Raw genomic sequence first — 17,093 nt, forward strand, 5'->3', positions numbered from 1 at the left:
GCTCCGTAACACGCTCGAGGGTCGTCGATGCTGATTCAGCATGAAACGCATTCGCAAAAAAAAAAAAAAACTACAAGGAGCGATTGTAATTATGTTGTTAATGCCCTAACGTTTGACCTCGACCCATACCCTGGGATTAAGGAGTCTCACGCTCTATTGTCTGAGATAGCCGGGCTATTGTTATCATTAATTTACCCTCAGAGTAAAAAGAAAAAGGTCAGGTGAAAACGTATTTTTATATATATTTATATATAAATATTAATATATAAATATCTATACAAGTTAACACGGTTTCACAGCAACACGGAAGTTCCCAAGCTGATCATGCATAACCGAATAAAATAATGCAAGACCAGCGACACCTGCGGATGTTGCACAACGACGTTGCCAAAATCCCAAGCTTTGGTCAGCGCAATCAGCGGGCAATGCACTCCGATGCAACGGCGGCTACCCAACACCATGAATGGGCAGCCGGGTCAGCACATCTAGGGCATAGGGCTAGCTTTCGTTATAAGAATTAATGTACTTAGAAGTTAGTTGAATTTTGGAAATAAATCGTGACGGTCAAACCTCGCAATTACCAAGTCTTCTCATTCGTACGGTTTAGTGCGTCTTAAAATAAATCCTTAAAAAGGACTTATAATTAATTGGCACCCTACGCGTCGTAAGACCCTCGACCCGTGTTAAATAAAAAAACGCGTCGTTAGACCCTCGACCCGTGTAAAATAAAAAAAACCCGATCGTAAGACCCTCGATTCATCGTTAAAATAAAAACATAAAACAAATATTTAAAAAAACGCGTTCGATTCGTAAAAAAAAAAGAAAAAACAACAACAAATCAACCAAATAAAAACAACTAGGAAGGACTACAAGAGCAAAACTGAATTAAAAGAAGGAAGACACCGACAGCGGCAACAACATTTCATTTTATAATTAAATAAAAACCATGTAAGTAGAGTGTTCATTGATATTCCCACTATTTCCATTTTGCAAAATATTTTAAAAGTATTAAAAAAAGTGATTATTCAAGAGTCTCAGTTAAAAAAATTAAAAGCACAAGTTCGGAAACTTTTTTAAAAAAAAATTAAATACAAAAGGAACAAAATTCTTTGTTCTTTCCCTGTAGTTCTGAAATTCCCTTCCCTGCTTTTTCCTGGCCGGCATGTTCGATAAACAAAAACAAATCTCATGGGCTTCATCTAGCGAAGTTCAAAACAAAGCAGGCTGCCAAATTTCTGTCGGCACTCATGCCACGGCCGTTTAATTCGAAGTAATTCCGAGCAGCGGCTGAAAATGGGAGAGGGTTGGACGGAGAGAAAACGGAGAATAAAATCAAAATGTCAAGAACAAAAGGAACTGTGTAGACTTATGAATACCCTCTTTTAGAAGCGCTAGTATATTTATTAATTTTTAAGATGATATATATTATATTTTGGAAGTTATTGTAAAGTTGCAATAGACGCCAAGACGTTAATATTTGATTATCTGCCTTATGTGATTTTAACTGCAAGGCATTGTTATGGTCGGATGTACCCTGGCACGCGTCAGGCAGAAATTTCGGTTTCGTTTTTCGTTCTCCCCATTCCCTTTGCACTTGAAATCGACTGCAACAGAGTGAGGAAGAGTTTTTAAAAGCGAAAATTTTAGGCAATTATTAATTAATCAGGTAAGTGCATAAATTTAAATAAACACTAAATAAATAAATATATTTGCATATTTGAAATACGGTGTCTAAGCGCGGCAAAAGCGTATTAGCTGACGGCCATGCTGCAGATTTTCCTTAAGGGAAAGTCCAAGGATGCAGAGGTACTTGATTCCTTCCCGATTGAAAGTGAGGAGGAGCTGGTAGCGTTAGAAGTTAAAATATGTTCGTCTACGAAAACCGACTATGTAAGTAAAATATAAAGATGAGTGTGCAATAAATTCTGTATTTTTTCTACAGATCGAGACCATCACCGCAATTCTTAGGCGAAATAATTTGCCTAAGTCTATTAAAGGAGTTTTGGCAGAGCCCCTTCTTTGCGAATTTAATGTAGACGGCGTGAGTGGAGAAAGGCCCTTAAGGGCTTTCCAGGGTTTTTTTCCGTTATAGTCGGTATGTATAATAGAGCAAAATATATCATCTGTTTTGTTTACAGACAGCATGTCTGCGTTGGGAGGCCAGCTGCCGGCGGAAAAGTCCCTTGCACACGCCTTATCTTGCGCAAAAAACAACGCAAACAAAAAAAAAACAAAAATAAATGTTAAAATACAAATTTTAATAAATTTCTGAGGGGGGGTCCTTGACTTTTCCCTATGAATTCCTGAAGATTTTCTTTAGGAATTCGGTTAGGATTGCATGCTGTTTTCCCCAGGAATTCAAGAGAAATTCCCGGGGGTTTTCATTAGCATTTCCGGAGGAATTTATTTAAATTTTCCCCAGGAATTCCTGAGGACTTTTTATTATTTTCCTCAGGAATTCCTTCCGAGTTTGCCTACTGATTAAGTTCTATATTCCTTAGAGATTCCGGGGGAATTCGATCAAAAAGTCCCACGAATTTATTTCGAAATTCCTCAGGAATTACTTAGAAATTCCCGAGCAATTCCTTCAGGATTCCTCCCAATCTTCGAATTACTCGCCGGGATCGCCTGCTTCATACAAATTCATTTCCGTTTTGTATGGAGGATTCCCCGGGATTCTTAAGGAATTCTTGGCGGCGCCCGGGGGATTACTTAGGGAATATTTAAGGATTGGAACTGCAGGGCTGTGTTAAAATCATATGAGTGTTAGTAAGATTGAAGAATTGTTAGACAGATTTCAAAAGCTAAACACCGCGGGAAGTTCACGGCAAAATAGTTCAAACATGGCATTGACCAGTGAACAATAACAATCCATTATAGAAGGCGCAGTTGCGAGCGCACTCGCCGCGCAGGAAAAAAGCTTTGAACAAAAATTAAAAGATGTTCAGTAGCGATTAGGTGGCGTAAATATCGGCACACTAGAAGTAGAAACGTATAGGGATGCCGAAATTATAATAGGTATCGCGTGCTGTGAAACGTTAGGTATTATGAAGTCCCTGCCGGACTTTGAGGAAAAGTATGAGACGTACGTCTCTTGGAGGAAAGCGACGCATACCGCCTATAAAGTATTCGAAAAATATGATGACAGTTCCAAACACTACCAAGCTTTGGGCATTCTCCGAAACAAAATAAACGGCTCAGCCGATATGGTTCTTTCGTCGTTCGATACGCCTTTAAATTTTAAAGCTATTATTAACAGGCTTGACTTTACATACGCGGACAAACGACCGATATATTTAAAAGAACAAGAGATGTCAACACTCCGTCAAGGAAACATGACACTTCTGCAATACTATGACGAAGTAGAGAAAAAGCTGACTCTGCTAATAAACAAGACAATCATGACCTACGACAACACCGTAGCTGCCTCACTGAACGAAAAATACAGAGCGGTTGCGCTACGAGTATTTATTTCGGGCACAAGAAAATCGCTTAGCGACGTTCTTTTTTCGGCAAGACCAACCGATCTTCCTTCCGCTTTAGCATTAGCCCAAGAAGTAGACGCTAAACATGAGCGATACATGTTCGCAAGTAGTTTTGCACGAAGCACGGAGGAAAAACACCAAAGGGCTGAACAAAGAAGTACAACGACAGACGCTAAGTTTAACCCAAATGGTAAAAATCCCCACTTTAATAAAATACCACCAAGACAGCTTCCCAGACAGGATCCGACACAACCAATGGACGTTGATCCCTCATTATCCCGTTTTAGACAACCAACCCAAAACCAACAAAGTGGACCGTTTTCAAGGCAAATTCAAAACACTTATTAAAATATTCAGCCCAACGGTAACAATAGTCAGGGACAGACGTTTAAAAGGCTCAATAGTAGTAGCGCTTGATATACAGGACCAAAACACCAGAGGATAAACCATCTGGCTCTAGAAAACGACCCACCAAATGAAACCAATAAATGAATACCCGGCAGTAGCCGAAGAGGAATGTGAGAACATCGACGATGACTTAGTAGAATACGATGAAATAACTCCCTGCTCCCTGCTGCATAACTCCCTGCTCCCATTCATAGAAAGGGATATCGAAGGGAGAAAAATAAAACTTTTAATTGATACAGGGGCTTCCAAGAATTACATCAAATATATGAAGGAATTAAAACAAGTTATTTTCGTAAACAAACCATTCTCTATAAAATCAATCCATGGTCACAACACAATAAATAAAAAATGTATAATGCACCTTTTAATACAAATACAACATTTTTCTTGCTACCAAACTTAACAACGTTTGATGGAGTAAGTGGACTGGACCTACTAAAAAAAACTGAGGTCGTACTTGACCTAAGAGAAAAAATATAACAACTAATAGCAGTTCGGAGGAAATTAAATTTTTGAAGTGTGCGGATGTTAATTTTACAAAAGTTGTGGATATAGTGATATAGTACCACAGGAAATATTGGAAAAACTTCAGGAAATGTTAGCAAATCGTACGGGTGCATTTGCAGAGCCAAACGAAGCGCTGCCGTACAATACTAACATTATTGGTACTATCCGGACAGAAAATGAAGATCCGATATATTCAAAATTGTACCCATACCCGATGGGCGTGTCCGATTTGGAAGTACAGAATCACAAGCGATGTTACGAGTGACATCCTAAAAGGAGAAAACGGCAAGGTAAGTGCAGGACAATCAAAGAAAATACCTTTTAACTTCGACGAAAATCAACGTCAGGCATTTGAAAAACTTAAGAGTGTTCTCGCGTCTGAAAACGTAATGCTATTATATCCAAATTACAAAAAAGCGTTCAACTTGACGACAGATGCTTCGTCATTTGGTTTGGGAACAGTCTTGTCACAGGACGGAAAACCCATTACCATGATATCACGAACTTTAAAGGACAGGGAACTAAATTTTGCAACTAACGAAAGGGAGTTATTAGCAATAGTATGGGTCTTAAAAAGCCTCAGGGATTACCTATACGGCGTGAAAAATTTAAACATTTTTACTGACCATCAGCCACTTACTTTCGCCGTCTCAGATCGTAATCCAAACGCAAAAATTAAGCGTTGGAAAGCTTTCATTGACGAGCACAACGCCCAAATTTTTTATAAGCCAGGAAAAGAGAACTACGTCGTTGACGCACTGTCCCGACAGCACATCCACGCGCTAGAAGAGGATGCCCATTCAGATATTGCCACAATACATAGCGAGCTATCACTCATTTACACTATTGAAAATACACACAAACCGGTCAACTGCTTTCGGAACCAGATAATTATAGAAGAAATCGGAACTGCTTCAGCTAGAACGGTCATTATTTTTGGTGAAAAAACTCGACATCTTTTATATTTCTCGGATAGAGAAACACTTATACAGAGAGTATGCGATGTGGTCAAAAAAGACGTAGTCAATACAATTTTATGCGAACTACCAGTACTGGCATTTATCCAACATAAGTTAATATAAGCTTTCCCGAGAACCACATTCCGTTACAGGAATCGTTTAGTGACTGACATCCTAGACAAAAACGAGCAGAAAGAAATTACGGTGTCAGAACCGCTCAAGAAAACGTGAAACAGATTTTACAAGACAATTTTTTTCCCAAAATGACTCATATGGCAAATGAGGTGGTCGCAAATTGTAAAATATGCCAGAAGGCAAAATACGATAGACCACTAATTCCCTCGTACACAGGCGAAATCCTACACATTGACATATTTTCAACAGACAAAAAATACTTTCTAACTTGCGTAAACAAATTTTCAAAATTTTCAATTGTCCAACCAATCGCTCCCAGAACCATTGCAGACGTGCAAACCGTGATTTTACATCTTATTAATTTTTACCGGCGACCGAAAACAATATATTGCGATAATGAGCCCTCTACAAAATCTGAAGAAATTAGGTCTCTTTTAAGCAACCGGTTTAACGTGCAAATCCGTAATGCACCGCCTCTTCACAGTACATCGAACGGACAAGTGGAAAGATTCCATAGTACACTAACAGAAATTGCACGGTGTTTAAAAATCGAAAGAGGTATTGAGGACACGGTTGAATTAATACTCCTCGCGGCTATAGAATACAATAGAACAATTCACTCTGTAATAAATAAACGACCAATCGACATAATTCACTCATCAACCATAAAGCTTAACGTAGAAATTAGAGATAAAGTCTCAAATGCACAGAACATCCAACTACAAAGAGTAAATAAAAATAGACAAGACAGACATTTTCAAGTAGGAGACAAAGTTCTCGTAAAACCAAATAAGAGGTTGGGAAACAAACTTTAAAATTTGTGCACCGAGGAAACCATAGAAGCAGACTTGGGGACCACAGTCTTAATAGAAGGGAGGGTGGTCCATAAGGACAATTTGAGGTAATTATAATAAAGTTTATTTTTCTTCAATTCTTTTATTTTCAACACGCCAGGATTTGGACAATTCTTCTTCTCGCCGTATCAATAACAGCCAAAATCACCGATTACACGGCCTCAAATTACATACCAATCATAGACGGAGACGTGACCATTTGGAAAGACTTCCAGTACCTAAAACATTCGATCAATTTAACAATGTATTCGGAGATAGTAAAGGACACGGAAGAAATGAGGCAGATATTAGACTCGGACTTACGACACATTAGAACCCTCATAGATACAGTAAATGTTCACCATAGACACGCTAGAAGCATAAACTTATTAGGCACCACATTAAAAATCTCCAGATTTCGATGACTTCGAGAAAATTAAATTCACGCAGAAAGAACTCATAGAATCAGAAAATAGGCAGATAAACATTAACACAAAGACCCAGGAACAACTAAATATCCTAACAAACACAGTAAACATTTTAGTAAAAAACGCAAAAGTAGAAAAGATAAATACAGAAAATTTGTATGAAAAATTGCTATCAAGAAATAGAGAAATTATTTCCGAACTCGAAGCCTTAATGTTGTCAGTTACACTTGCGAAAATTGGAATAATCAACCCCGCAATTTTAGATTCAAATGATTTACAAAATTTATTCAATGAACATTCTGCAATGTTACTGTTACTGATCTAATGGTAGTTGCTCAAATTAAAGTTTTATTAAATAATAATTTTTTACACTTTATCTTAAAATATCCTAAGCCGTACGTAGCTTGTAAGAAGATAATCCTGCAGCCCGTTGAAAACAACGGCACTATTCTTAATTTTGCTGAAGACAATACTATAGCTGACTGCGGAAACAAAATTATGCCGATTGGAAAGTGCAGCACCGCCCTTACAACAACATTTTGCAAAGAAATTCCCTACACAACCTGGGCACAGCAACTTCACTCAGGAGGCAACGCACACTGCTCGACTCGCACCAGCACCATCATCGACGATGGCGTCATCATTCTCAATGACGAAGCAGCTACGATCAATGGACAACTGGTAACCGGAACGTTCCTCGTTACATTCGACGACGAGGTAAAAATAAATAACACCATATACCAAAACTTGAAGAGCTACGTTAAAAAATCACCAGCCCCAGCTGCATCATCAATCCTTAACATTACGGGCCATCAAGAAATACTGAGCTTACCATACCTACAAAAATTAAATATGAAAAACCTACGTTACATTGGCGAAATAGAAAAGGAACTAGAAACACGGCCTATAATATCTGGAGTGGCCGCGATCGCCTTCTTGGTCATCTGCTTTACTATTTACAAGCTCTATCAGAAATGCCAGCGAGACCAACGTCAGCGTGACCTTCAAGTTATCATTGACAGCTTCAAGAAGTCCGAGGACGTCCTTCATCTAAGTAAGGGAGGAGTTCACACGGTTTCACAGCAACACGGAAGTTCCCAAGCTTATCATGCATAACCAAATAAAATAATGCAAGACCAGCGACAATCAGCGGGCAATGCACTCCGATGCAACGGCGGCTACCCAACACCATGAATGGGCAGCCGGGTCAGCACATCTAGGGCATAGGGCTAGCTTTCGTTATAAGAATTAATGTACTTAGAAGTCAGTTGAATTTTGTAAATAAATCGTGACGGTCAAACCTCGCAATTACCAAGTCTTCTCATTCGTACCGTATAGTGCGTCTTAAAATAAATCCTTAAAAAGGACCTATAATTAATTTATATATAAATATATATATATATTTTTTATTTTGATAAACACGTCGTCTTTATCTTCTGTATGATGACGGTAGTCTGGAGGTCTCATATTCTTCTTCCGATTAATTTATGATCTCGTTAACGAGCCGCGGGCGCGACCTTTGTCCTTCAACCATTTTTCGACACGTATTCCTTCTCTCTTAAGCTCGGCTAGTGTAGATATGCTTGACGCCAACAAAAAAGCTCCCATTTGAGAATTTAGGTTCTCCTTCAATATCTCCACAAGGTTGGATTCTGGAATCTTATTACTTAGTTTTAACTGCAAATTGTGCATTGCCGAAATATAATCCTCCAAACCCTCGTTATATCCCTGTCGTCGTTCCATTAATTATTTTATGGTGACATAGTCGTTCTCAGATGTCGAAAAGGCTCGCGTCATTGCTCGGGTTAAAGAGTGGTACCTAAAATAATGGTCGTCTGCTCTGTCTTCAAGCATTTGCCAGTACCATTTGCTGGCGGATCCAGTGAGTAAACAGTGATATTCTCGGAATACCTGTTCATCGGTATACCCATACAGTGCTTTCATGCGATCTAAAGAAAGAGAAGATAAAACTTTCTATTGACATCCCTCGGCTGGTCCCATCAAATTTAAGATTCCACTTATCCAATCTAATGTTACGGTTCTCGGTTGGTCGGTGCTCAGGGCAGTATATTTTCCATGCACTCTTGCTGTTCCGTCTGCCAGAGTAATTTAGATTATGCTGGTCCGGAACTCCTGTTTCGGTGTTAAGTTGACTCTCACAGCGGCTTAAAGGTGACGGCCGAGTAGTGCTGTTTTGTGCAGGCGTGTATCCGGTTATTTGTGAATTACTTGATTGTGATTAACTTATTTCTGCTATTTTTGTTCGTAGATTAATTATTTGGGTATTTGATTCCGTAATCTGGGTTGCGACTGTAGCCCATAACTCGTTACCTTGCATGATCAGCGCAGACATCATTCGCTTCAGCCTGCTTTTTGACTCCGAAAGCCGCTATCGTGCCCCTGTATTAGGTAACACGCTTGACCTTTTTTGTGGCGGTCCTAAGTAGGAGTTTTCACCCCCTGCAGCTCCTGACGACTCCTCCATGGTGGAACTGTGGTAATCTGCCAGGCTTCCTAAATTATCTAGCTTGCTGCCAAAGCTGACCGACTGTTGTCTTTCCTGTGCCTTTTGATTGCTAGCTGTCACGGCTTGCCTTGCTCTCCAGGCCTGTCTTGCAGCAAAGGTTGAAGCCCTTGCAGTCCTAGTAGGCGGTTTTGTCAACGTTACCTTCTTCCTCTATCCTGCCATTTACTGATCTATCCTCTTATTTCAAGGCTTTGGCCCGTGCCGAAATAATTAAATATCAATCAACCTTGATAGTGAAACAAGTCTGCCACACTTTTCTTGTTAAATCAGAAAAAATATGAAATTAAAAATATTTGAGGTAAATCTTCAAATTACCAATTTGAATGACGACGATAAAGAAACTTGAGTCAAAACGCTACTCAAAAAGACTGGACAACTATATGTGTGTGTTCGTTCACTTTTTATGTTGCTTGATTCCTTTTGCATACAACAGCAGTTTTATCTGACAATTATATTATGAACAATATACAGAAATTTTTAAATCGGGTTCGCACTGGAAGTTATTTATGGGTCAAGAAACCGTTCGAAATGAAGCTCCCAAGAAATTATAAAAAGTGTTACGGGAGCGGGGTAAGAAATAAAACCAGAAAGAAAATAGATACCGTAACCAGAGACAGAAGACACTGTGAACTGCAGGTGGCGAAACACCGAAGTTGGTCAATACAGTAACCAGCAACGAATTGGTCAGAGTAAGCAATTCATACGAACATACAACCGACAATAGGTGTATGCAGCAATTAATATGAAACCTAGCAGAACCCAGAAGTGGGACAGTAAGCCCGAAAAAGGGGAAATTCTGTACCTAAGTGGGAACACTTAGATGACCCGGAAGCAAAACCACCGGTATAAAAGAGCCCCACCTCAGGTTCAAAAGGAGAGTAAAAAAGATCATTGCGAATCGAGCAGTCGGAGTCCAAGATAAGTGCGAATCAGACAAGAAATGACCGCGGAACCACGTTAGGTCCACTACCGGCGAAAACAGTAAACGCGAAGGACCTATCCGAGTGATCGAATTTAGAACCCGATAGAAATATAACTTATATATCATGGGATCTACAACCTCGAAAGCATCCGACAACACGGCAAACGTGGTGAACAACGTTGAAATTGTAGACCACAAGGAGGACATAACCAAAGTCTACAATGTTTTGTGCCTCATTACTGGACTCTTGATCTTTATGTTGATTCTGAGCTTCCTCCGGATATACAAGCGATCTGTACAGAGACGTCGGGACCACGGACACGAGCTGGAGAAAATCATGGCTGTCGCCGCCAATTGGCCAGAAAGGAGCCAGCACTAATATATCAGCCCGTGCAAAGATAAAAAAACCACATCATTATTATGATTATTTCAAATTTCGACAAAACATTAAACAATACCCATTCATAATAAACCAGCAATTAAATACAAGCTACAATTACAAGTAATACAAGCAAAAGACCAAAGTTTTGATTTGTAATTGGAACCACCAGAAGAAACCTCAGCTAGAAGTGCTACCGTCAACCGTCGCGAGTGCCGTTTTCACTCTTCTCTTATTTGCAATTCGTAGCGCCGTAAGGCGAATAACTTTTTTCTGTTAGTGAAATAAGACCAACATCGCGCAATTGCCCAAGAAATGACAATTAACATCATTTTTTTTTTATATAAATTAATCCAACACCTTATTAATAATGCTAAGAGAATTCGCACTTATATAAATATATTTATGCATATGTGTATAATTAATTTTCCAAACCCAGAATACCACAATGAGAGCTCTCGTCGATGGAAATAAAAAGGGGTAAGTGAGTTGTGTTCGACTTACTGTCAAGCAAACTTTTTATATATATATATATATTTACACATATGCGTATATACCTAGATCTTTGTGCAATTTAAACATTTAGATATATATATATATAGTCTTCATACATTAGATTTAACGTCCTGTAAGATTCATATTATCATTTTTATAAATTAGCCCAAAATATTATTCTTAAATATATATATTCATGCTTAGTGTTTCTTTTTTTATACTTTAATACAAATATTACATACACTATATACCGAATATTTCTCAATTTAATTAATTTGGCACCCCAATTTACTCTTATATTTGTCAATTAAATGTGCACCTTTTTAAATAAAAACCTTTTTATTAAATTGTAATATGAAGCAGAACTCAATAATGTCTTGGTAAACGTTTATAAAAGGGGGAGCTGGCGCAAATGGAAAAACTCGGGTTAAGAACAATGACATAACTTTCGACTGACAACATTGACAATAGGGGATCGCATTGCAGTGGCCGGCGGCGATCCATCGGCATACGGGACGTATGAAGGGGCAGGGTAAAACAGCCACACGCTGCCGATCGAAATTCGGTCAAGCGCTCGAACTAGCTACTTGAGAAGCTTGTGGGCAGCGACGACAAATGACAAAACGAACTGAACGATCTCTATATTTTTCCTAAGGCACGATAAATTTATTCTCGTTATGTAGGGGAGGGAGTGGTTTCCAAAGAACCCACCCCATCTGGCGAGCTTAGCGGCAACCAGCGTGCCTACTCAGGACGCAACTCCCTCGGCCCAAGTCCTGTGGACTGGGCACTAATACACCGACGTAACAGAATTGGCGCCCAACGAAGGATTCTTCGCATCCTTAGAGCTAGGACTTTTAACATCTGAAGATTTTTTGTTTTACGTATTAAAAGGTTACGATTTCAAAAATCGGAATGCCGAATGTAGGGCATATCTGAAAAATTACATGCTATACATAATTTTCAATTTTTCCGAACAAAGATCAAAAATAGTTTGTGTCGACACCTAAAATTCCTCTCCGCAGGTATAGTTAATTTAATTGTTTTTTTGTACATATAAAGTCCCCAACTTCAGCGACAGTCTGAATTGAGAAGGCCTCTCAATCGGAACTTTGTCCTAGAATAGCCGTGCGACTTTGTGACTCTTTTTAATATCCAGTAAAATCATTTGTCTTTGTTTTATTAATAGAAAAATTTAATGCGTTGTAACTGAAAATTTTATAGTCCTTATATAATATTATCAAATCACGTGCAAGACCAACATAGCATTTTTTAGGGAACAAACTTAAATTTTTTTTGGGTTTTCTCTGGCCGACGCTATCCGCTTGAATCAGGCAAGGACCCGGTCGCTCGAGAGGTTCGAGTCCAGAGGAAACCGATTGACCAAGAGGGGGGAGGGGGCGAACAGACCAAATCCGTACAAACCGACGCTATCCGTTTGAACCAGGCAAGAACCAGGTCGCTCGAGAGGTTCGAGTCTGTACGGATTCCAACAATACAAGGGCGGGAGGACGGAATCTATCTCTCTGGCCGACGCTATCCGCTTGTACTAGGCATGAACCAGGTCGCTCGAGAGGTTCGAGTCCAGAGAGAGAGGAAACAGGGAGGCAATTTCTTTCGTCTGTCTCAAATAAAGCTCTAGTCGTCTGTCTGTGAGCGAGTCTACCTGTTTCCGACGACTGGGAGGGAGGGGGTTTCGGACAGTTCCTTCTACGGGGAATCAGCACTCCGGTGGAGGCTGTAGTCCTGGGAAGAGGTCAGAAGGACATGAATGGAACTGGTGTCTCCGGTGGAGACCAGTTGAATCCTATCATAAAATTCACTTATTTAGGGACCTTTTAATAACTTCTTGGGGGCTTAATTTCGGACGGTTTCTTGACCCATAAACAACTTCCAATGCCAGCGAACCCGGTTTAAAAATTTCTGTATTCTCTTCATAATACAATTGTCAAATAAAACTGCTGTTGTATGCAAAAACAATCAAGCAGCGTAAAAAAGTGAACGAAAACACATTTGTCCAGTTTTTTTTGAGTCGCGTCTTGGCTCAAGTGTCTTTGTCGTCGTCATTCAAGTTGGTAATTTGAAGATTTACCTCAATTATTTTTAATTTTTATATTTTTCTGATTTAACAAAAACAAGTGTGGCAGGCGTGTGCCACTATCAAGGTTGGTTATTGTTTACTTATTATTTAATTACTTCGGCACGAGCCAAAACCTTGAAATAAGAAGATAGGTCAGTAAATGGCAGGGAAGAGGAAAAAGGTAACGTTGACAATACCGCCTACTAGGACTGCAAGGGCTTCAACCTTAGCCGCAAGACAGGCCTGGAGAGCCAGACAAACCGTGACAACTAGCGATCAACAGGCACAGGAACAGTCGGTCAGCTTTGGCAGCAAGCTAGATAATTTAGGAAGCCTGGCAGATTACCACAGTTCCACCATGGAGGAGTCGACAGGAGCTGTAGGGGGTGAAAACTACTACTTAGGACCACCACAAGGAAGGTCCAGCGTGCTACCCAATACAGGAGCACGGTCACGACAGTCGGAGTCAGAAAGCAGGCTGGAGCGAATGATGTCTGCGTTGATCATGCAAGGCAACGAGTTAAGGGCTACAGTCGCAACCCAGATTACGGAATTAAACACCCAGATAATTAATCTGCAAACAAAAGTGGCAGAAATGAGTGAATCACAATCAGGTAATTTACAAACAACCAGAGACACGCCTGCACAAAGCAGCACTTCTCGGCCGGCACCGTCGAGCCGCGGTGAGCGTCAACTTAACGCCGAAACAGGAGTTTCGGGGTCAGCACCGCCGCCAGAACGTAATTCCATGGACCAACATAATCAGAATGACTCTGGCAGACGAAACTGCAACAGTGCATGGGAGATGTCGGGAGCTGAGCACCGACCAACAGAGAACTGGAACGTTAGATTGGACAAGTGGAATCTTAAATTTGATGGGACCAGCCGAGGGATGTCAATAGAAAGTTTCCTCTTCCGAGTAGATCGCATGAAAGCACTGTATGGGTATACAGATGAACAGGTATTCCGAGAATTTCACTGTTTACTCACTGGCTCCGCCAGTAAATGGTATTGGCAAATGCTTGAAGACAAAGCGGACGACCATTATTTTGGGTACCACTCGTTAACCCGAGCGATGACCAGAGCCTTTTCGACATCGGAGAACGACTATGTCACCATAAAAGAGTTAATGGAACGACGGCAGGGATATAACGAGAGTTTGGAGGATTATATTTCTGCGATGCACAATCTGCAGTTTAAACTAAGAAATAAGATTCCAGAATCCAACCTGGTGGAGATATTGAAGGAGAACCTTAATTCGCAGATGGGAGCCTTTTTGTTGGCGTCAAGCATATCGACATTAGCCGAGTTTAAGAGGGAAGGAATACGGGTCGAAAAATGGTTGAAGGACAAGAGTTCGCGCCCGCGGCTCGTTAACGAAATCATAAATGAATCGGAAGAAGGATATGAAGCCGATGACTACCAGGTGGAGGCTTTTCAGAACAACCGGCCACCGAAGGGAGCTGGAATGGTAAAACCAGCAAGAGGAAATCCATTTCGTCAAAACTTGGACAAGAAAACCTTGGAGTCAATGGGAACGGAACCCGGAGGGGAATGCACGTCCCCGTTTCATACATACCTTTGCTACACGTGCAATAAGCCGGCGGACTTTTATCGCCACCGTAAAAGTGTAGACGGAACAGGGTGCCAAGCCCGGTTCCATGCAACGCAGTGTCATTATTGTGGTAAAAACGACTCTTATCACTCTACTCACTCTTCTTTTTACGGAAAAGTCTGGTCGGAGAGCCGGGGAAGGCCGGTCAGAAAAACGACACCCCGAGACAATTAAAGAGGCGACCTCAAGCCCCGCACAGATATCGTCTCATAAGACATGGTATCAGCGTAAGGCAGAGTACGAGGAGGCTCGCGCCCGTATCTTTAATACGGCACAAGAGGAAGAAGACGAAAGGAGTAACCGGAACAATAAGAAACTTCGACACCTGCACCAGACCCTGGAGACTGCACGGGAACTTAAAAGAAAATTAGTTGCGTCTATCATCAGCCTGAAAAATGACAACCGTCTTTTTGCCAAGACAAAAGTAGACGGCGAAGAAATTGTAGCCTTATTGGATACAGGGGCAAGTGCCAACTGCATTGGCAAAGGAGCGGAGCTGTTTTTACAACGGAGGCAGCATAAGATGCAAAGATTAACCAGACAAAACGTACAAACGGCCAGTGGGGGAAAAACTCAAGTTACAGGCATGATCACTCTGCCGGTAGAATGGGAAGGCGAAACAAAAGAATTGGAATTTTTAATAGTGCCCGCCCTACAACAACACTTTTATTTCGGAATAGAATTTTGGGAGGAATTTAAGTTGCCTTTGCCGGGGAAACGCCTATTAGAGGTTGCGGAGTTAGATACCGTAGCGCCCGAAGAAGAGAATCCCGAACGCCCCGAAACTGCATACACCCCACACAAACTTACCGAACAACAGGAAAGCACCCTTAAAAAAGTAGTCAACACCTTCCCATCCTGTACGGAGATGGGCTTAGGGAAAACCGAGTTAGAAGAACATGTCATAGAGGTTACCCAGGAGAATTTACCTATCAAGCAGAGGCATTATCCCATCTCACCAGCAAAACAGAAACTGGTAGTTGCCGAACTCGACCGAATGATAAAATTAGGGGTAATAGAGGAAAGTAACAGTAGTTGGAGTTCCCCTGTGACCCTAGTACAAAAGGGCCTCAAAAATCGCCTTTGCCTAGACGCCCGCAAAGTTAATGCCCGGATATCTCAGTCGGTAGAGCATGAAACTCCTAAATCCCAGGGTATGGGTCGAGGCCACACGTTAGGGCAATAACGGACTAATTACAATCGCTCCTCGTAGTTTTTTTTGCGAGTGCATTCCATGCTGAATCAGCATCGACGACCCTCGAGCGTGTTACGGGAGCGGGGTAAGAAATAAAACCAGAAAGAAAATAGATACCGTAACCAGAGACAGAAGACACTGTGAACTGCAGGTGGCGAAACACCGAAGTTGGTCAATACAGTAACCAGCAACGAATTGGTCAGAGTAAGCAATTCATACGAACATACAACCGACAATAGGTGTATGCAGCAATTAATATGAAACCTAGCAGAACCCAGAAGTGGGACAGTAAGCCCGAAAAAGGGGAAATTCTGTACCTAAGTGGGAACACTTAGATGACCCGGAAGCAAAACCACCGGTATAAAAGAGCCCCACCTCAGGTTCAAAAGGAGAGTAAAAAAGATCATTGCGAATCGAGCAGTCGGAGTCCAAGATAAGTGCGAATCAGACAAGAAATGACCGCGGAACCACGTTAGGTCCACTACCGGCGAAAACAGTAAACGCGAAGGACCTATCCGAGTGATCGAATTTAGAACCCGATAGAAATATAACTTATATATCATGGGATCTACAACCTCGAAAGCATCCGACAACACGGCAAACGTGGTGAACAACGTTGAAATTGTAGACCACAAGGAGGACATAACCAAAGTCTACAATGTTTTGTGCCTCATTACTGGACTCTTGATCTTTATGTTGATTCTGAGCTTCCTCCGGATATACAAGCGATCTGTACAGAGACGTCGGGACCACGGACACGAGCTGGAGAAAATCATGGCTGTCGCCGCCAATTGGCCAGAAAGGAGCCAGCACTAATATATCAGCCCGTGCAAAGATAAAAAAACCACATCATTATTATGATTATTTCAAATTTCGACAAAACATTAAACAATACCCATTCATAATAAACCAGCAATTAAATACAAGCTACAATTACAAGTAATACAAGCAAAAGACCAAAGTTTTGATTTGTAATTGGAACCACCAGAAGAAACCTCAGCTAGAAGTGCTACCGTCAACCGTCGCGAGTGCCGTTTTCACTCTTCTCTTATTTGCAATTCGTAGCGCCGTAAGGCGAATAACTTTTTTTCTGTTAGTGAAATAAGACCAACATCGCGCAATTGC

The sequence above is a fragment of the Drosophila elegans genome, unplaced genomic scaffold (genome assembly GCF_018152505.1).
Source record: "Drosophila elegans isolate 14027-0461.03 unplaced genomic scaffold, ASM1815250v1 contig_1, whole genome shotgun sequence".
In the NCBI taxonomy this organism is placed as follows: domain Eukaryota; kingdom Metazoa; phylum Arthropoda; class Insecta; order Diptera; family Drosophilidae; genus Drosophila; species Drosophila elegans.